This window comes from Zootermopsis nevadensis, unplaced genomic scaffold (genome assembly GCF_977971745.1).
Source record: "Zootermopsis nevadensis isolate Lab colony 2312 unplaced genomic scaffold, Znev_1.0 Znev_ptg000021l, whole genome shotgun sequence".
In the NCBI taxonomy this organism is placed as follows: domain Eukaryota; kingdom Metazoa; phylum Arthropoda; class Insecta; order Blattodea; family Termopsidae; genus Zootermopsis; species Zootermopsis nevadensis.
Window position 1 is genome coordinate 6,283,853 of NW_028259153.1, and position 15,747 is coordinate 6,299,599.

A 15,747-nucleotide genomic window follows, 5' to 3' on the forward strand; every position below is an offset into this window, starting at 1 on the left:
GCTTCTACTGCACATTTTTCACATAACTGGAAATCATTTAGAACTATCTAAACAAAAGACGGAGTCTAACGAAGGTTTATTGCGATTACATACGAAATTCTTTCGCACTAAAAGGGCTATAAGCTGTCTATTTCTTCTTCCTACTTATTAATTTCTGTTTTAATGGATCAGAGTCCTTCATCGGAATCCGATAGCAACTTACTCACTCAAGAAATCCACCGCCTTTCATTGAATCCAAAGGTTCATCACCGTGTTCACAAGATTATCCTTATTCAAATTCAACCCACTCTCTAACATTTAACTTCATTACAATCCATTTTAATATTATCCTACAACTTACTCTTATGTTTCAGGGTAAATTTAAAGTGTCATAGAAGATGCTGTTGAATTTACTTTTTCTTACAATCTCTGATTGATTAATTAGGTTAATGGACGTTTAATAACTTCACCTTAACCTCCATGTACCTAGATTTTAGGTTGTCCCCAGACATTGTGGCAAAGGGAAAGAGACCCCCGTCCTGCCAAGAATTGAAGCCCGAACGCCCAGTTCGTAGCTAGTAGCCTGAAAGAAACGTCGTGCCACTTCAGAGGCCCCAATCCGGATTGACGGAGGCGTTACTTATATACTTTGTATACCATCTTGGAAATTCAGCGGACGCCGACTTCCTTATGAGCTCGGCGTAAACCGTAGTCAGAAAAGTGGGGCGTACGCGATGCCTTTTCTATTTGTGTAACTTTTTTTTTTAATTCGAATCGTGTCATTGGAAAACAGAGACAGAACAACGGCGAACGAATAAAATGTACGGAGAAGAAACAGGGAAGGGGAATAGGAAAAGATGGAGATGTCATATTTGTTTTTATATGATATGTTCACTCCCTTTATCACTTTTTCCACCCCTGTTTCGAAACCGTAGACTCCAGATTCAGAATTTTCAGCTGTCTTGTTGTAGTGTCCGATTGGACATAGAAATATTTGGTAATTACGTGTTGACAGGAGAAGACTCCAGCGACGTGCCAGCACGTACAAGCAGCATTGAGGTCCTACGCAGAGGCACTCAAGAATTCAGTGTTGTCATCCCCGAATGTTAGCAATGAAATAAAAAGAACGTAGAATTTACTCAGTTCCAGCAACGGAGTAAGGAAATAAATTTGTATGTGCCATCATAAGATGCATTTTGTAGCTGTTAATAAGTCATTTAATCAGTTTCTGTCTGCGCTGATACAACTTCAGTAATCCTGATGCTGTAGAGTAGTGACAGCTCTTCGTCATAATTTAGAGGTCAACTTTTCTAACTGGAATTAGTTTTTAGGTTTTCTCAGTCCCTCGAGGCCAATGTCTTGAAGTAGGCATATTCTTCCCAGTCTATCACGATCATCCTGGCACCTGATATTCTGTGCAGCCGATGAAACGTAGGGACAAAGAATCTTTCTCTCCAGTGAACTGACATTTCACTCAACTTATCATTATAACACAGACATCTTTATCTGGGTAAAATGCGCTTAAAAACGGACAGGAGATATTATGCATGAAGCTAAAATTGTGTTACAATTCCATCAAATTTGAAGGTTCTGTCCCGGTGTGGGAATGCGAACTGTGTAGACAAATCCTGGCCACGTGAATGTTAAAACTAAATTTCCTCTTATGAAAATTAGTAGCAATGGGTATTGGATCACTTATGCTGGGCAAAACCCAGTTGGTCAACAACATTTTTACAGGGAGTGTGGCCACAGGCCCATTGGTGCAAAGAGTACCAAAAGAAATGTAAGGCAAGCCCCAAGCATACACTGGGTTACCTCCATTTTAGCTTCTTCATGTCCAAACTGAAGGATCGAGTTGAGAAGGCAAGTTCATGTATTCATTTTAGAGGTACCTTTTTGAGCAGAGATGTTTTATAGTTGCAAGCGTTGTTTGATTGATAAATAGAGATTTTAAAATCCCAGAGCGACTGAGATAAGGTAAGTACTGAGAGCGTGTTACTTGTACATAGTGCATTTGAGAGCTCATGTGACACGCATTAGAAAATTAAAGCAGTGGGTTCATTCATCTTTTGGCAAAATGAATTTTCTTTAAAGAATGCTTTGCAGTGAGGAACTCTGAAATTGGTTCTGTGCATTCCTTCCTCCACCAGCCACCTTGCTAGCATCTGATGGGATTTCTGTGTGTTTCTTTGTGGTATTTAAGTTTTTAGCAAATAAATTAATTTACAAGGAAAAAGAATGGGATTTTTTTTTAATATGGGTTGGGTCAGGTCCGGTGATATTCTTTGTGTGTCTCCATCTAGAGTATTTATTTTCTGTCTGTCATCATTCCTGCAGCTTTGTTCTTGGTCTCCCCGTGGGCCATCTTGAATTTATTTTCACATGTGAAGCTGCCCCTTGGCAGTCTCAATGCTCAGTATCTTATTCAGCTGAGAGCGTATTTATTTCTAGGGACAAGTGAAGGAAGCCACAAACAAAGAAGACCCTACAATTTATGCTTGCATCTGCGCTTTTGCTGAAATTAAGTGAACAGTTCTCAACCTTGACAAGTTTCCTGTAGCTTTGCCCTCCACCCCCACAACTCCTACATCCGAGTGATGAAGATGGCACTGGAACTCGTGAAGTTGAAGTTGAGGTTCTAAGAGCGGAGGCCACAGGCCTCACTGTTGCTGGTGATGTTACAATATCACGTGTAAATCTGTGCGCTTAATTCTCTTCAGTCTTGTGTCATGTTTGATGAAATATTTGTTAAAGATCGAAGTTCAGGATATTTTCTTTGTGTGTGCATGTGAATACACGCACACATTCCTTCAGAACAAGTATAAAAGGGGATAGAAAAGTTGTTATAAGAATTGAAACTAAAGGTTCATTTTGTTGGGAAGGCTCCCATCTTACACAAAAAAATATATAAATTAGTGATGAATCAATGTTTTTCGTGTGTTAACCTCATGCCACTGAAAGTAGATATGTGACTGGCAGGTAATGCATAAGGACCAGCGTATTATATCACCTTGAAGTTAAGCATTTAAAGGATCCTCATATGTCAGTAAGAACACTTCCAAAAAATTAGCATTAGATACCATTATACTCTTTTCATGGTGCCCAGTTTGCACTGTGTTCATTGATAACATTAATTGTGTTGTGTCGTAGAGGAACCGTAGTTGGAACTCATGACAATTCAATTCGAGTACTTTCCTGAAGTAAATGGCATATTGACAGGAAGTTGGGATGCAACTGCAAATTGTGGGATCCTAGGAGTCCATGGTGTGTGGGGGACAGTAAAAACTGTGTGATTTGTACAACTCATTAAAATGAAATATTAAATGATTGCCACATTAAGTAAGATTATTTTTTTTTTCACACTTCTGTATTTCCTGTCCAGATATTAATTTAAATTAATTTATTTGGTTCCTACTTGCAGTCACTTTAACAAAATCTAGATTCAAAAATATAAGCAGGAATACAAAATTTTTAACATCACAAAAAATCATAAAAATGTGCAATTCAGGATCATTTTGTCACCTCAGCCATTGCATTTCATTGCATTAAACACTTCAATGTCTGACTTATCGGTGTTTTCAGTAATTAAACAAAGAGAAAATTTGATTTGTTAGAATTGTGACTCATCTGTCTCTCATTCCATAAAAAGTGATTTATTTGCTGTGTTGCGTGTTCTTAAGGTACACACAATGAGTGAGTCTGTGTTGTGGGCACAGCAGGACGCAAAGTGAATGTTTGGGACCTCCGCAACTCATTTATCTATATTTTTCAGCTCTGGAAAGCAAGACTCAGTGGCTATGAAGAGGCAGCAAAGTTGTTCCGGAAGATTGGCGATGAAAAGTCTCCAGAATCCAACAAGTTTTTGGGTCTTGTTAAGAAGTTTGTTGTTGACAGCAATGTAGGGGCTTGACGCTGCACTTGCATTTGTTGAGAATTCTGTTTCTTCTGCCAAGTAAGAACATACATGAATCTTTGTAAATTAATTTGTGATCTTGAAACATAATCAACTGGGTACTAAATGTGCACTCAGCTAGTCAAGAAATTCCTGTATTTTATGGAACTCGAAGGTTTAATACTGAATTCACAAGTCAGTCAGTGGTCCCTGTCCTGAACCAATTGAATGTGGTTCAAACCCCCAAACCATTACCCTAAGATCCATTGAAATAAAATTGTCCCATCCATGTATAAGTCTTCAAGTGGTCTCTTCCTTTGAGTTCTTTCAACCAACATTTTATATGAATTTTCTTGTCATCTCCATTAATGTTACATCCTCCTTGATTTGACTATCCTGATAATATTTTATGAAGTATAAATCCTAGTATGCAGTTTCATCCAGCCTTCTACCATTCCTTTACACTTAGGTCCAAATATTATCCTAAGCAACCTTCGGTGTGCATCTGCTGTGTATATTATTTTTCACAGTCTGCCTTTGTGAGGGAGTGGGAACTCTTTTTTTGGTGAAACAGGTTACATAAACATAAAAGTAGAGATATTTTGAAGAGCTCATTTCTTTCAAGGATTATGGGTGGGGGTTAGCAAATGTTTACTTAATTCACTAATCAAAATGCAATTTGTTAGATGCCTGAACATTTCACTAGAAAACACGAGAATATACATTTCAATGTCTCGCGCCATAGCCGCGCGGTCTGAGGCATCGTGCTTCGGAGACGGAATGCGCGCTGGTTCGAGTCTCGTGGGAGAAGAAATTTTCTCATGAGCTTTCGACCGTGTATGGGACCGGTGCCAACCCAGCATCGTGAGGAATTTGGGGAGCTACAATGAGTAGCGTTATCCGGTCAGGAAAACTAGCAATGGCTGAGGGTTCGTCGTGCTGACATTACTGTGCAAAGGTATGCTGTTCCATCATTCAAACCATACACAATTTAACAAAACAATAAGAAAATTACCCCATTCTTCATGCCCGATATTGGATTCAAATATAGTTTTGTATATGTTGTAAATTTACTTTCATATTTATTCTATATTAAATTTTATCCCACCTCCTCTTTTATCTCAATGTTATTAATATTATCCTATTTAATGATTTCTACTTTGAATGGTATTCGGATACAAAATAAACAAATAAAACTGGAAAATGAATCTGGGAGTACAGGGAACATCCAGTCATTTTTAAGGAATTACTATCACAAACACAGTACAGCATCCACACCGAGGAACAGAGGGTAACAAGACATTAGAATAGCTAAATCCAATCTTTCCTAACAGTTTCCATAATACACATAATTTTCTGTATCTCTAAAGGTGTTTGAGAATATTATCTATGTCAGGCACTGCCTAATAACTGATCAAATAATTTAATCCCTGAAGTCATATTCTCTATGAAATAGTAATGTATCTCCTCACTCTAAGAAGAATATGTCAGTGTGGTTTGGTGTTGTAACTTGTTCCTAGGTGCACGCAGTCAACTTTATGCTCTGAGCAAGAAAGATCTCCGAGCATCCTGGCTTCCTTCTGTCCATAGCCTGTCATAATTCAGAGCTCAAATAGCTCTCTCTACTCATTCTCTGCACCACACCACAATATACGACAGCTTCCGAGGATTAAAATTGTATGACTGCACTGTAAGTCTTACCTCCAGGACCTTCTTTGTGTAGTGGCCAGGAACAGTTTTCACTTTCTTACCATTAGCATGTTTTATGTTCTTATGAACATCATCTGACTCCCTGTGTTTCAAAGGAATCTCTGTTTGAATGATTCAGATCAATGTACTCTATCTCTTCTGACATTATGGTACTAGAACAAAGAAACAATTTATTTCAAGTGCTCTGATTAAACAACAAAATTATCAAACCTGTGAATCTATGAGAGTCCTTAAAGAGCCTCGAAAGCTTGAAATGTTGAATGAAAAATATGGGAAACCTAATATACATTAGGAGCTTTGACAGTAAGGATCAGAGAAAGTGTACAAGCCCATACATAGGAACTGGTTTATTGTACAAAACAGACTTCTATAATCACTTACAATTTATGGCTACTGATGGTTTCCTTCTGTAGACTGAATGTGCTGATAGACTCCCATTAATGTTTTCCCGAAATTCACACAAAACAGATCTATCATGTATTTTACAACTTTAAATATATGCCTCCTCTTTGGAGGACTAGCAAGGATGAGCAACAACTTAATTGTCAGCCAGCCAACCAATAGGCAGTACCTCACCAGGCATAAGACAAACTGAAATGGGGTTCTTCAGCACAAATTTTGGTGTTAGGATTTCTGCTGCAAGTGCAGGTCCCACATCACCTCACACAGTCTCTTCAGACAAAGGAAGGAATTGAGTAAAAGTCATGCAAAGACAACAGCTTGGTCAGGTGTGAGAATGCTGAGCCCAGGACATCATGTAAGCACTGCCTGGTGTGTGGCTTCTACAGCCTGTTCTGAAATAAATGTGACTCCTTGGGGCAAAGTAAATAAATAAAAAAACAAATGCCCAACATGTGACTAACAGGAATGTGTCTTCCCCCCAAATTCCTAATTTTTCAACCAAATGAAACTTTACAATAGCATTTACCATACAAAGTCATGACACATCTTATTACTACAAAATCAGTCTGATTTTTGTATCACACATCCAAGATACACCACTGTGTTGTAAGTCGATACATCCGCCTTTTCTATTTATCTCTCATTGGCTTACGGGTTTTCACACCACGCCAGAGGCCATTCAATATCTTCTTGGCTTACGGGGTTTTATACCGCGCCAGAGGCCATGTACACTCATTCAGAATCAATCTCTTGGGTTTCAGTAGGGAAATATTAAACCAAATAGAATAATTTCAGATTTAGATAAAGTCACAATGTTAATACATCTCCAAAACCCTAATCATGGCCAAAATTCGGCTTGCACTGACTGATAGCTCCTGGTCAACATTCTCACTTATGTGAACACACTTTTCCTTTGTCATAAACAACTTTCTTTAAATGGCATTGATTTAACTGGAAGGCTAAGTGACAAATAAAATTAGTATATACAGAGTGATCAAAAAGTCAAGCAACGTGTTCCTGGTACATGGTATAAAAATAATAAAAACATTGAAATCTGAAAACAAAAACACTTATATTGTGTGTCAGAAATATCCACTGTGCTCAGCGATTCATTCTTTAAATGTCTGAAATAGCCAGTTAAGTGCAACTTTGTTATAGAAACGGTTAATCATACAATATTCTCGATTTCTCTGGCACAGGTGAATCAGAAAATGTATCATTCTGGAAAGTTAAGTTCAAGCGAGCTGCCATATGGTGTTTGATGATAAACACTCGTTAAACTTATGAAAGAGATATCTTTGCACTTACACTGCTATAAGACAAGAGACTGTTGTAAGGACCTTACAACATAATGTAACCTCAGCAAACATAAAATTACACATGAATTACTCAACTACATTTCACTCTCAGTGTCTGCTAAAACACAAAGTATAAACACATCAGGTAATAGTTTTGACACCAAAGAAACATTCAATCTTAATGCGACTTAAGAGTCTCCTTTGTTCCACAGTTTTGTTCCGGAAGGCTGAGGCAAGAAATATGAATGGCCCACAAAAGGCTGGTCCTGTTCCATCTTGGCTTATGGAATGGAGCTACAGCGGTTGCTGCTTTCATCTCAGGTGAGTGCTTGGCTCATCCAAGTTGACGTCTGCTGATACCTTCACCCCTCCATCTGGCCTGATTAAACACTAATTCCCTTTACACTTATACACTCCTACATAACACAGTTCGGTGACTGGTACAGTACACATTAAAACAACGGCCAATCAGCAATGGAAACTTTTATCCAGAACTTGACGGTTTAAGGCTTTCAGTTTTATTTGTAAATCCTGAGCAGACATCTTTAAACTGAAATTCACTGAAATCCATTGAGCTTTCACCAAATTAATTAGTCATATTGAATTGCTGAGTGTATAAAATTCCTCTCTTGAAATCCACTGATGGCTGATACTGACTGTAGGTTAAGTTTGTGATAATTTTTCCCTCACTAGATGGCAAAGTACTCATTGTGATAACGGTTGTGCACTGAGTTTGTCAAGGCAAACACATTAATTTCTACAGTCAATATTCTGCCAGGTTACTAGTAGGCCATGTGGGATTTGAGGTTTTCATGGCGGTGAGTCTGAAGATCACTGTCTTCTGGGTTGTTGTGCTGAGTCGTCTGGTAGATGTCCAACAACATTTCAGAGGTCCACGCTGCCTCCATCATCACGGCGATGAATAAGATATGCGAGAGGAAAGCGCTAGATTTATAGGAACAGGACATTAAAAGGAATAGCCTAATCCCAACCAGTGGGGACTGGTGTCAGAATGAGGCAGGGGGTGGGACCAACAGGAGAGAAGGAAAAAAGGTCTAGGAGACAGCCCTTTTGAGGGCTTCAGGGAGTCCATCTGATGGGACACACTGGAGTTGGGTCAAGATGCAGGGGGGAAGGGAACACTGGGCAGGGCCAGATTTGTCTGGAAAATGGCAGAGTAGTGGTGGGTGGGATAAGCAATGCTCTCTGGGATGCTTCCAGAGCCTTAGGAGGGAGTGAATGAGGGGCTTCCATGACCGGCTCAGGCGAAGTTCATCCTCCCTGTTGATGTGGTTGGGATGCAATTCAATTTTGATGGCTTCCCTAATCATCCAATCCACGTAACCAGATTTTGTAGACAAGATAGAGGTGTCTTGGAGTTGGATGCGGTGGCATGGATTGTCTTTGTTTCTGTGTCAGTTGAAGGTGTTTTGAACACATCAAACTGATATGCAAGTAGTTTCGATAGCTTTCACTGCAAAAGCCTTAGATTTAGAAGAAGTTTTCTTAGCTTCCACAAGATTATGATCCTTTGTTTTTTGGACTATGGCATATAAAAGCCCATACACTGCTCAAAGTATGAAGGAAGCAGTATGACTGATGAAAAGGCAGATGGACTAACCATCAATCAAGTCAGATGGGCAGCCTACGATGTTATTGAAGCTGAAGGGATAAACTATCCATTTATTTATGAAAGTCAATGGCTGGTTGGTATTGGTGGTTGAAGAGTTAATAAAAACCCAAACTCAACACTGAAGATGTGCTGCCTGTGAGTAAAACAGAGTGTGAAGTGCCTGGAAACAATCCACCTGCAGAAATACTTTCTCGAACTGGGCCTATACCAGCAACCCCCATCACCCACCCCCCGGTGGTTCATGTGGTGGATTGTATTTGGACAACAATAATAAGAAGTATGCTCTCAAATTGATTGAGTGATGGATCAATTTCACTTCACGTGTGATGTGTGCGAGGACTCAGAAGACAGTGAATAATTAATTACAGCACGTACACAAAAGTGGTGGCAATGTCAATTCTGAAATTGCGCTAAACTACACAACACGGGGTTACAGGCCAATCTGTCTTTTTAACTAGGCCACATTTCAACACAAGTTTTGCATTCACTACCAAGACTCCCCAAGAATGCAATTAAAGCTTGTACCAAAGAATTTACCTAATGACAGAATTGTTTATATCACAGACCTACATAACATCACAAAATTTCCAGATTTTAAATTATAAAACTTGTTTTAAATTAATTAATTAGAACAACTAAATTCTGCTATCAGTACAAATAAGTTGATGTAAAATTATCACTCTTTATCTGACTCTAAAGCCAAAAGTATATTAATAAATTTTAATAGATTGTCAATAAGTATTAACATAAAAAGTAGCATGAGCTTAGATTTAAGGTTCTCCCAGCAGTGAGTCCAATGATGGCCGTCTTCTGGGTTGCAGCACCGTGTAGTCTGGTATACGTTTTCTAGTGTTTCTGAAGTCCTTGCTGCCTCCATCACCACGGCGAAGAGTTGCATGGTGCTAAACTCAGAAGACAGCCATCTTCAAATTACCCCATGTTTCCCCAGTCCTTGGTAACAGGCCATAGTGAAGTGAATAGGACTTTCAACTGTAACTAACTTTTCAGAATGCCTGTACCTGAAACTGTGGTCACAGTAGTCCATACTCTCAAGACACTTCCTCAGTAACTCTTAGCAAGTTTCCTTATTCCTCAGAAACAGAAAATATCCAGAAATGTTGGCTGGTGCCCGCTGCGTCCCCAGACCTCGACGATCGCAAAGTTCCATGGCTGCACCACTTCTTCTCAGAAACAGCGCTGCTGGGAGGCTGAAAGAAGAACAAAACCAGCGGGACACGAGGCTTATGCCTCACCGCTGCATTTGCTTGTTAGTGTCATCTAAGAAAATTTAATGTCTGTCTGTGGTAACTACAAAATTAGGAAACAGTGCGATTAACAATATCGACAAAGTAGGAATCAGTCCTATGGTCTTGGTGAGTTGCAACTCTCGTACTTGGTACAACTCATGGTATCTATCGGCCAACTACAGAGGCACGTCTGTGAATACACAAATCTACTTTTGGTTCCTAATGCACTGACATCCACTGAAAAAAGTTGTGAGCACGTGGAGACCATATTTGCAATCAATGGAGAATGTGTAGTGCCTAATCCATTTGTGTACAAGATTGGAAAGTGTACACGACTACATGCTAATGGTGAAGACTAGAATTCAGTTACAAAACATATTGCTGTAGACCACTCTTTCCCACAAATAAATGACGTGGAAAACATGAAGCCTATGTGAATTCTGTTTCCTGTAAAGGCGATTATTTCCGCATTAAGACTTCCAGGGAGGGACAGTGCATCCATAAGGGTTAATCACACCACGAATTGCTAAATCATATTTTTAAACAAGTCCAACTGAGGTGTAATTTGGATTTCTACATAATGGATGGCTGGCATAAAGATCCATTGTTGAAATTGGCATAAACATTTATTATTGCAAACTCAACAATATAAGTAAGTAAAAGTAAAGTTTGTCCCACTACACGCCATGTAGGCGTTTGGGGGGAGTGGGGGTACAGCTCCTCTCTTCCTTGACCTCGGCACTAGATGGGGTGAGTGGTCAGCATCACGCCCCGGCCGGCTTTACCCCCGGGAAAGGACCCCGGTACCCATTGGATAGGAGGCTGGGTGGGCCCCAGAGCCGGTCTGGACGCAGAGGCTAGAGGATAAATCCTCTGCCCCCGTCGGGGATCGAACCCCGGTCGTCCAGCCCGTAGCTAGTCCAAGAAATGAATATTTGTACCATTGGGAAACGTGATACGTACATATTCGTGACTTGGAGTCTCTTCTCTGTTGCTTCTGGCAATATTTAACTAAACTGGCTACCACAGAAGAGAACTGGACCATGAAAGGTCGTAAAGTACACCGAGAATAATCATGAAACTTGTATTTGCTAATCCCCCGGCCCCCGTTATGGGTGTCGACCTTAGAATATTATTTCTATTTTCTGTCTGTGACATTTATATTCGTAATGCCACAAAGCGTGTGTCGCCATCGAAAACTGTTGGACATTATAGTGTTCCAAGTTTTATTATTAATGGTTGTTCAGTAGCAATTTGCGTAAGTCTATTAACGTGCCACGCACTCATGTAATAGTCGTCTACGCATCCTTCTACCGGAAGCCACTGTTCATCTTGTACTCCACCACGCAACATCCCCTGACGACGAGCGTCATGTTCATCTTTGCTAGGATCCCAAATCAACCCTGAAACCAATGCACCGAAGGCTACACCCAAGCCGGGCAACTCTTCGAAAGGAGATGTAAGTAAGGAGGAGAGGTGTGAATTGATAAACAATCATGTGCCGGGGCAGAATTCGAAGACTCATTAAGAATCCTTGACTGATTATATGAAATTAAAGAACATTCCCACTCATTTGCAATTCTTTAACGCGGTTAAATGTTTGAAAGGGACTTCTGGAATGTCAAGGATTATAAGGAACTTCAAAGACGAATTTCTGCTACCATATTGGAACGTGTCATGCCAATATAAGGTCCGTGTTTATATTTATCAAGACCGGTGCCTCGAGGATAGTCGAGTTAGCTACGCCATTTGATGATCATCCTATGACCGGCAATGAAATCTTAGAAGCAATTCGACGCCACTTTCCGATTCAGATGCAAAGACCATGGATCGTTGCGCAACCGAGAAACACACCAGACGCTGACATTTCTCAACAAAGTGGAGACGTTGGATCACAGCCAATCGTCGTCCAAGTATGCTTCAGCAGCATCGAACCCCGGACCTACTTTCGACAACAGACACCACAATTCCTAACAAGGTCAGGATAACAGGCCCTGGTATTTAGGATGTGGACATCAAGAGAGAGGACGCGCTCAGCAACCAAAAAGGCACCACAGCCTAGGTCGACTGGTTACTCCCAAGGATAAATAAATGAAAAGAGAGACAATGAATGCAATTTTAATGGTCCTTAAATTTGGTGGGCTCACTTCTTCATAGGTCCATAGGCCTACTGTGAAGAAAGAATAATCCATAAATAAACTCATCGCTAAGCAAACATTTGCCTTTGATGTGGACTAGGTCATGCTCGCTCGTCATGATCTTGAATTTCGTAATTTGCTTTTGTGTTAGCTTCGGGTTGTAATGTCGATTGAGAACATTATTCGTTATGCGTCATAAGTGGACCTAATGGCACCGTCACGTGATTTTTGCCAGAGAAATTACTTTACTTCATTTCGAAAAACTACGCTAGAGGTGGGAGAGTCGACTTTATGCAGAGAAGGTTTTAGATAATTCTTATTTTACTAGAAGCTAAGAAATGCCGTGGAAGCGTAAATCAAGGAAACCTTCGATTCTTCGTCCTTGAAAGACTCCACATTCACGTAAAGAACTCTGACGGCGTCCGGCATTTCCTTCACGAGAGAGAATGAGGCACGCAGGCATTGGACTGCGTATTTGCCCTTAAAACACACGCACGGAGAGAGAAATTAGCAAATCAAAATGACTCGGGTCTGAATGTCGGCAGAAACTCGTCTAGAAAACTGGATTTTCCTCGGTTCTTCCGGGCTAATTCCCCGATGAAAGCCGAGAGAGCCTTTTAATGAACTCGATAATTTAAGAACTTATTATTATCAAAGATAAATATTAATCCGAGGTAAATAACAAGTGCAGGGTGCTGAAGTGTCCCTAAGTGACGCATAAATCATGAATGAGGATACGCAATTGCAGATCTTGATCACAGGGATTAAAATATTTGCACTTTCTCATTACAGTGGAAAAAGAAACTGGGCATCGCCATGGCGGAGGTGGCCCAGTTTTTGAACATCTGGGGGCAAGGGAAGGCCATCAACAAGATGAGGGGGATGAAAGACCATACCCCGTCAGTAATTACCCTGGGATTCTTGGTGGCCATCGCCGTCATCCTCTTGGTAAGTGACACGAAGGCTTAGGTTTCTGTGTTCGTTGCTCGCACGCCCATTCTCTTCCTGTAGTAGTAAGCAACATACATTCCACATTCGGAAGAAACATTTCTGTTTAACCTTGGATGGGGTAACAACACGAGGATACTCCTCCCTCAACCTTGACGAGATCGACAATTAACCCAAAGAATCTCTCGCTGGAACGAGACTCCTAGAGACTACATACGCGCTACACTTCAGGCGCTGGTCACGTCCTGCAGCGATATACAAGGACATGCTGCTCTATGCTGCAGCGATGGGCTCATTCACAATAAAAAGAGAGTATCCCAAGGTTGGGAACCATAGTATCAGAATCACTGCCTTCTGAATAATCTTTCTGCATTAGGGCCCCTACCAACGGGTACGAGTAATCTTTTTAGGGGCAAAACACAGGTGGGGTGTGTAGTGAAGAGTCCATATCTCATCTACCCCATTTGCTCGATGGCGTGTATTCGAACAGCTGTCTTTACCTTTCTTAATGGTGATCTGAGTGATTTCAAGTCACATTCTTCCCCATCGTAATCTTTATGGCATTCTTGTCAGAATATTTGCAATGATGAATTATTAAATTATACCTTCAGGGTTAACATTGAAGAAAGGGGACAAATCATAGTTTGGATCTGAAATTAAAACTAAAACACAAGAATTTTTGGGCAATGATTATAAAATTAAACTGTCGTGCTTCACCAATATAAATTATTTTTGTGGTGCATCATGATTTCTCCCCCCCCCCCCCCAAGCCCTTACAGGCTGTAGTTCTTCAGCAGTCCGTGATCAATGCATATAGGAGCGCAGTGACACTATTTTGCTGCTTTGGAATAGTGGCTACGTGTGTGTACATACGCAATGACAGGCGATAGCAGCAAATTGCTTAGTTGTTATCAGTTATTTATGTGTTTATATTTTTGAAGTCTATTTTTATTATTATTGACTAGATAGTGGGCGTACTAGAAATTTGGAACAGGTTTTCAGAATTCCCATGATTAAGACAAAAAGTAGAGTAAAAATGTTTGTTATATTTTAGGCGTTGTAATATAAATAAAATATTCTGTAGAAGGTTTGGAACAAATTGTTGATTGAAAATTTTAAGTTTTTAAAAATACAAGAATATTTAATCCAAAGATAGAACGGTTCTACTAATAAATAGACATTGATATTAAATTCATGATGAAGATAATACTATGTATTACACATATTTCTAGTATAACATTGGATGTTGAATTGTGATTTTTTTATTTTGTGTTGTAAGTTTCTAGAATAATGTTTCGTATTCTACGTTCTCTGGCATTTAATTGTTTTAAAGTTGAAAAACAATGTGTAAATCTTAATAAAATATGTGTTACACCATACAGCCTTTTTGTAATCATAAGCAACTACAGTTTTGTGGTGGTAGCCTTCTAATAGCTTAGTTATTGTAGTTTAAATGCCTGGGTGTTCTTTTAAAATTTTAACATTTTTCTATGGACTGTACGAAGGCTGCTAGAGAACGAACATCATGTCAGTATTTACACCCAGCAAGTTACTGGGTTCCAGCTGGAATCTGATCATTGAATACAGCGTTTACCATAATATTCTTCGTCCTTGAAAGACTCCACATTCACGTAAAGAACTCTGACGGCGTCCGGCATTTCCTTCACGAGAGAGAATGAGGCACGCAGGCATTCGACTGCGTATTTGCCCTCAAAACACACGCACGGAGAGAGAAATTAGCAAATCAAAATGACTCGGGTCTGAATGTCGGCAGAAACTCGTCTAGAAAACTGGATTTTCCTCGGTTCTTCCAGGCTAATTCCCCGATGTAAGCCGAGGGACCGTTTTTATGAACTCGCTACTTTAAAAACTTTTATTATCAAAGACAAATATTATTCCGAGATAAATAACCCTAAGAGACGCATAAATCATCGATCAAGATACGCAATTGCAGATCTTGATCGCAGGGATTAAAATATTTACACTTTCTCATTACATCACATATGCCTGAAGTTGTTTCAGAGTTTACTCTATCTGGGGGCCATAATCGTCCCTCTGGCGAGCCAGGTGGTGTTCCTGGACGCCAACAAGATCTCACACTCCGCCTGGTGGTGTGTGTTGACCCTCGTGTTATTCACCATCGTTTTCCAGGTAAGTGACACGTAGTCTCACAGGCCCTTTCTGTTCCTGCCTGAGCCTTCACGATCTACGAAATTCTTTGATTTGATATGCGCTGTAAGCAATGACATCAGTGAACATGACAAATGAAACAAACTTCCACACTACAGACCCCTCTGGACGCGAACGGCTAAGCCATGAAGCAGACAAATGAATATGTCAATCGGGGGCTTGACCAAAGTCACGGCGATGTGTTGAATGATCTGGTACCACCTAAAGTCGCGGACTGCCACAAGCAGAATGTGGTAACAATTTTGGTCAGACCACTCAGACCTCCGTTGGCCTTGAAGGCACTTACAGATGGTTACGCTAAACAATGGTT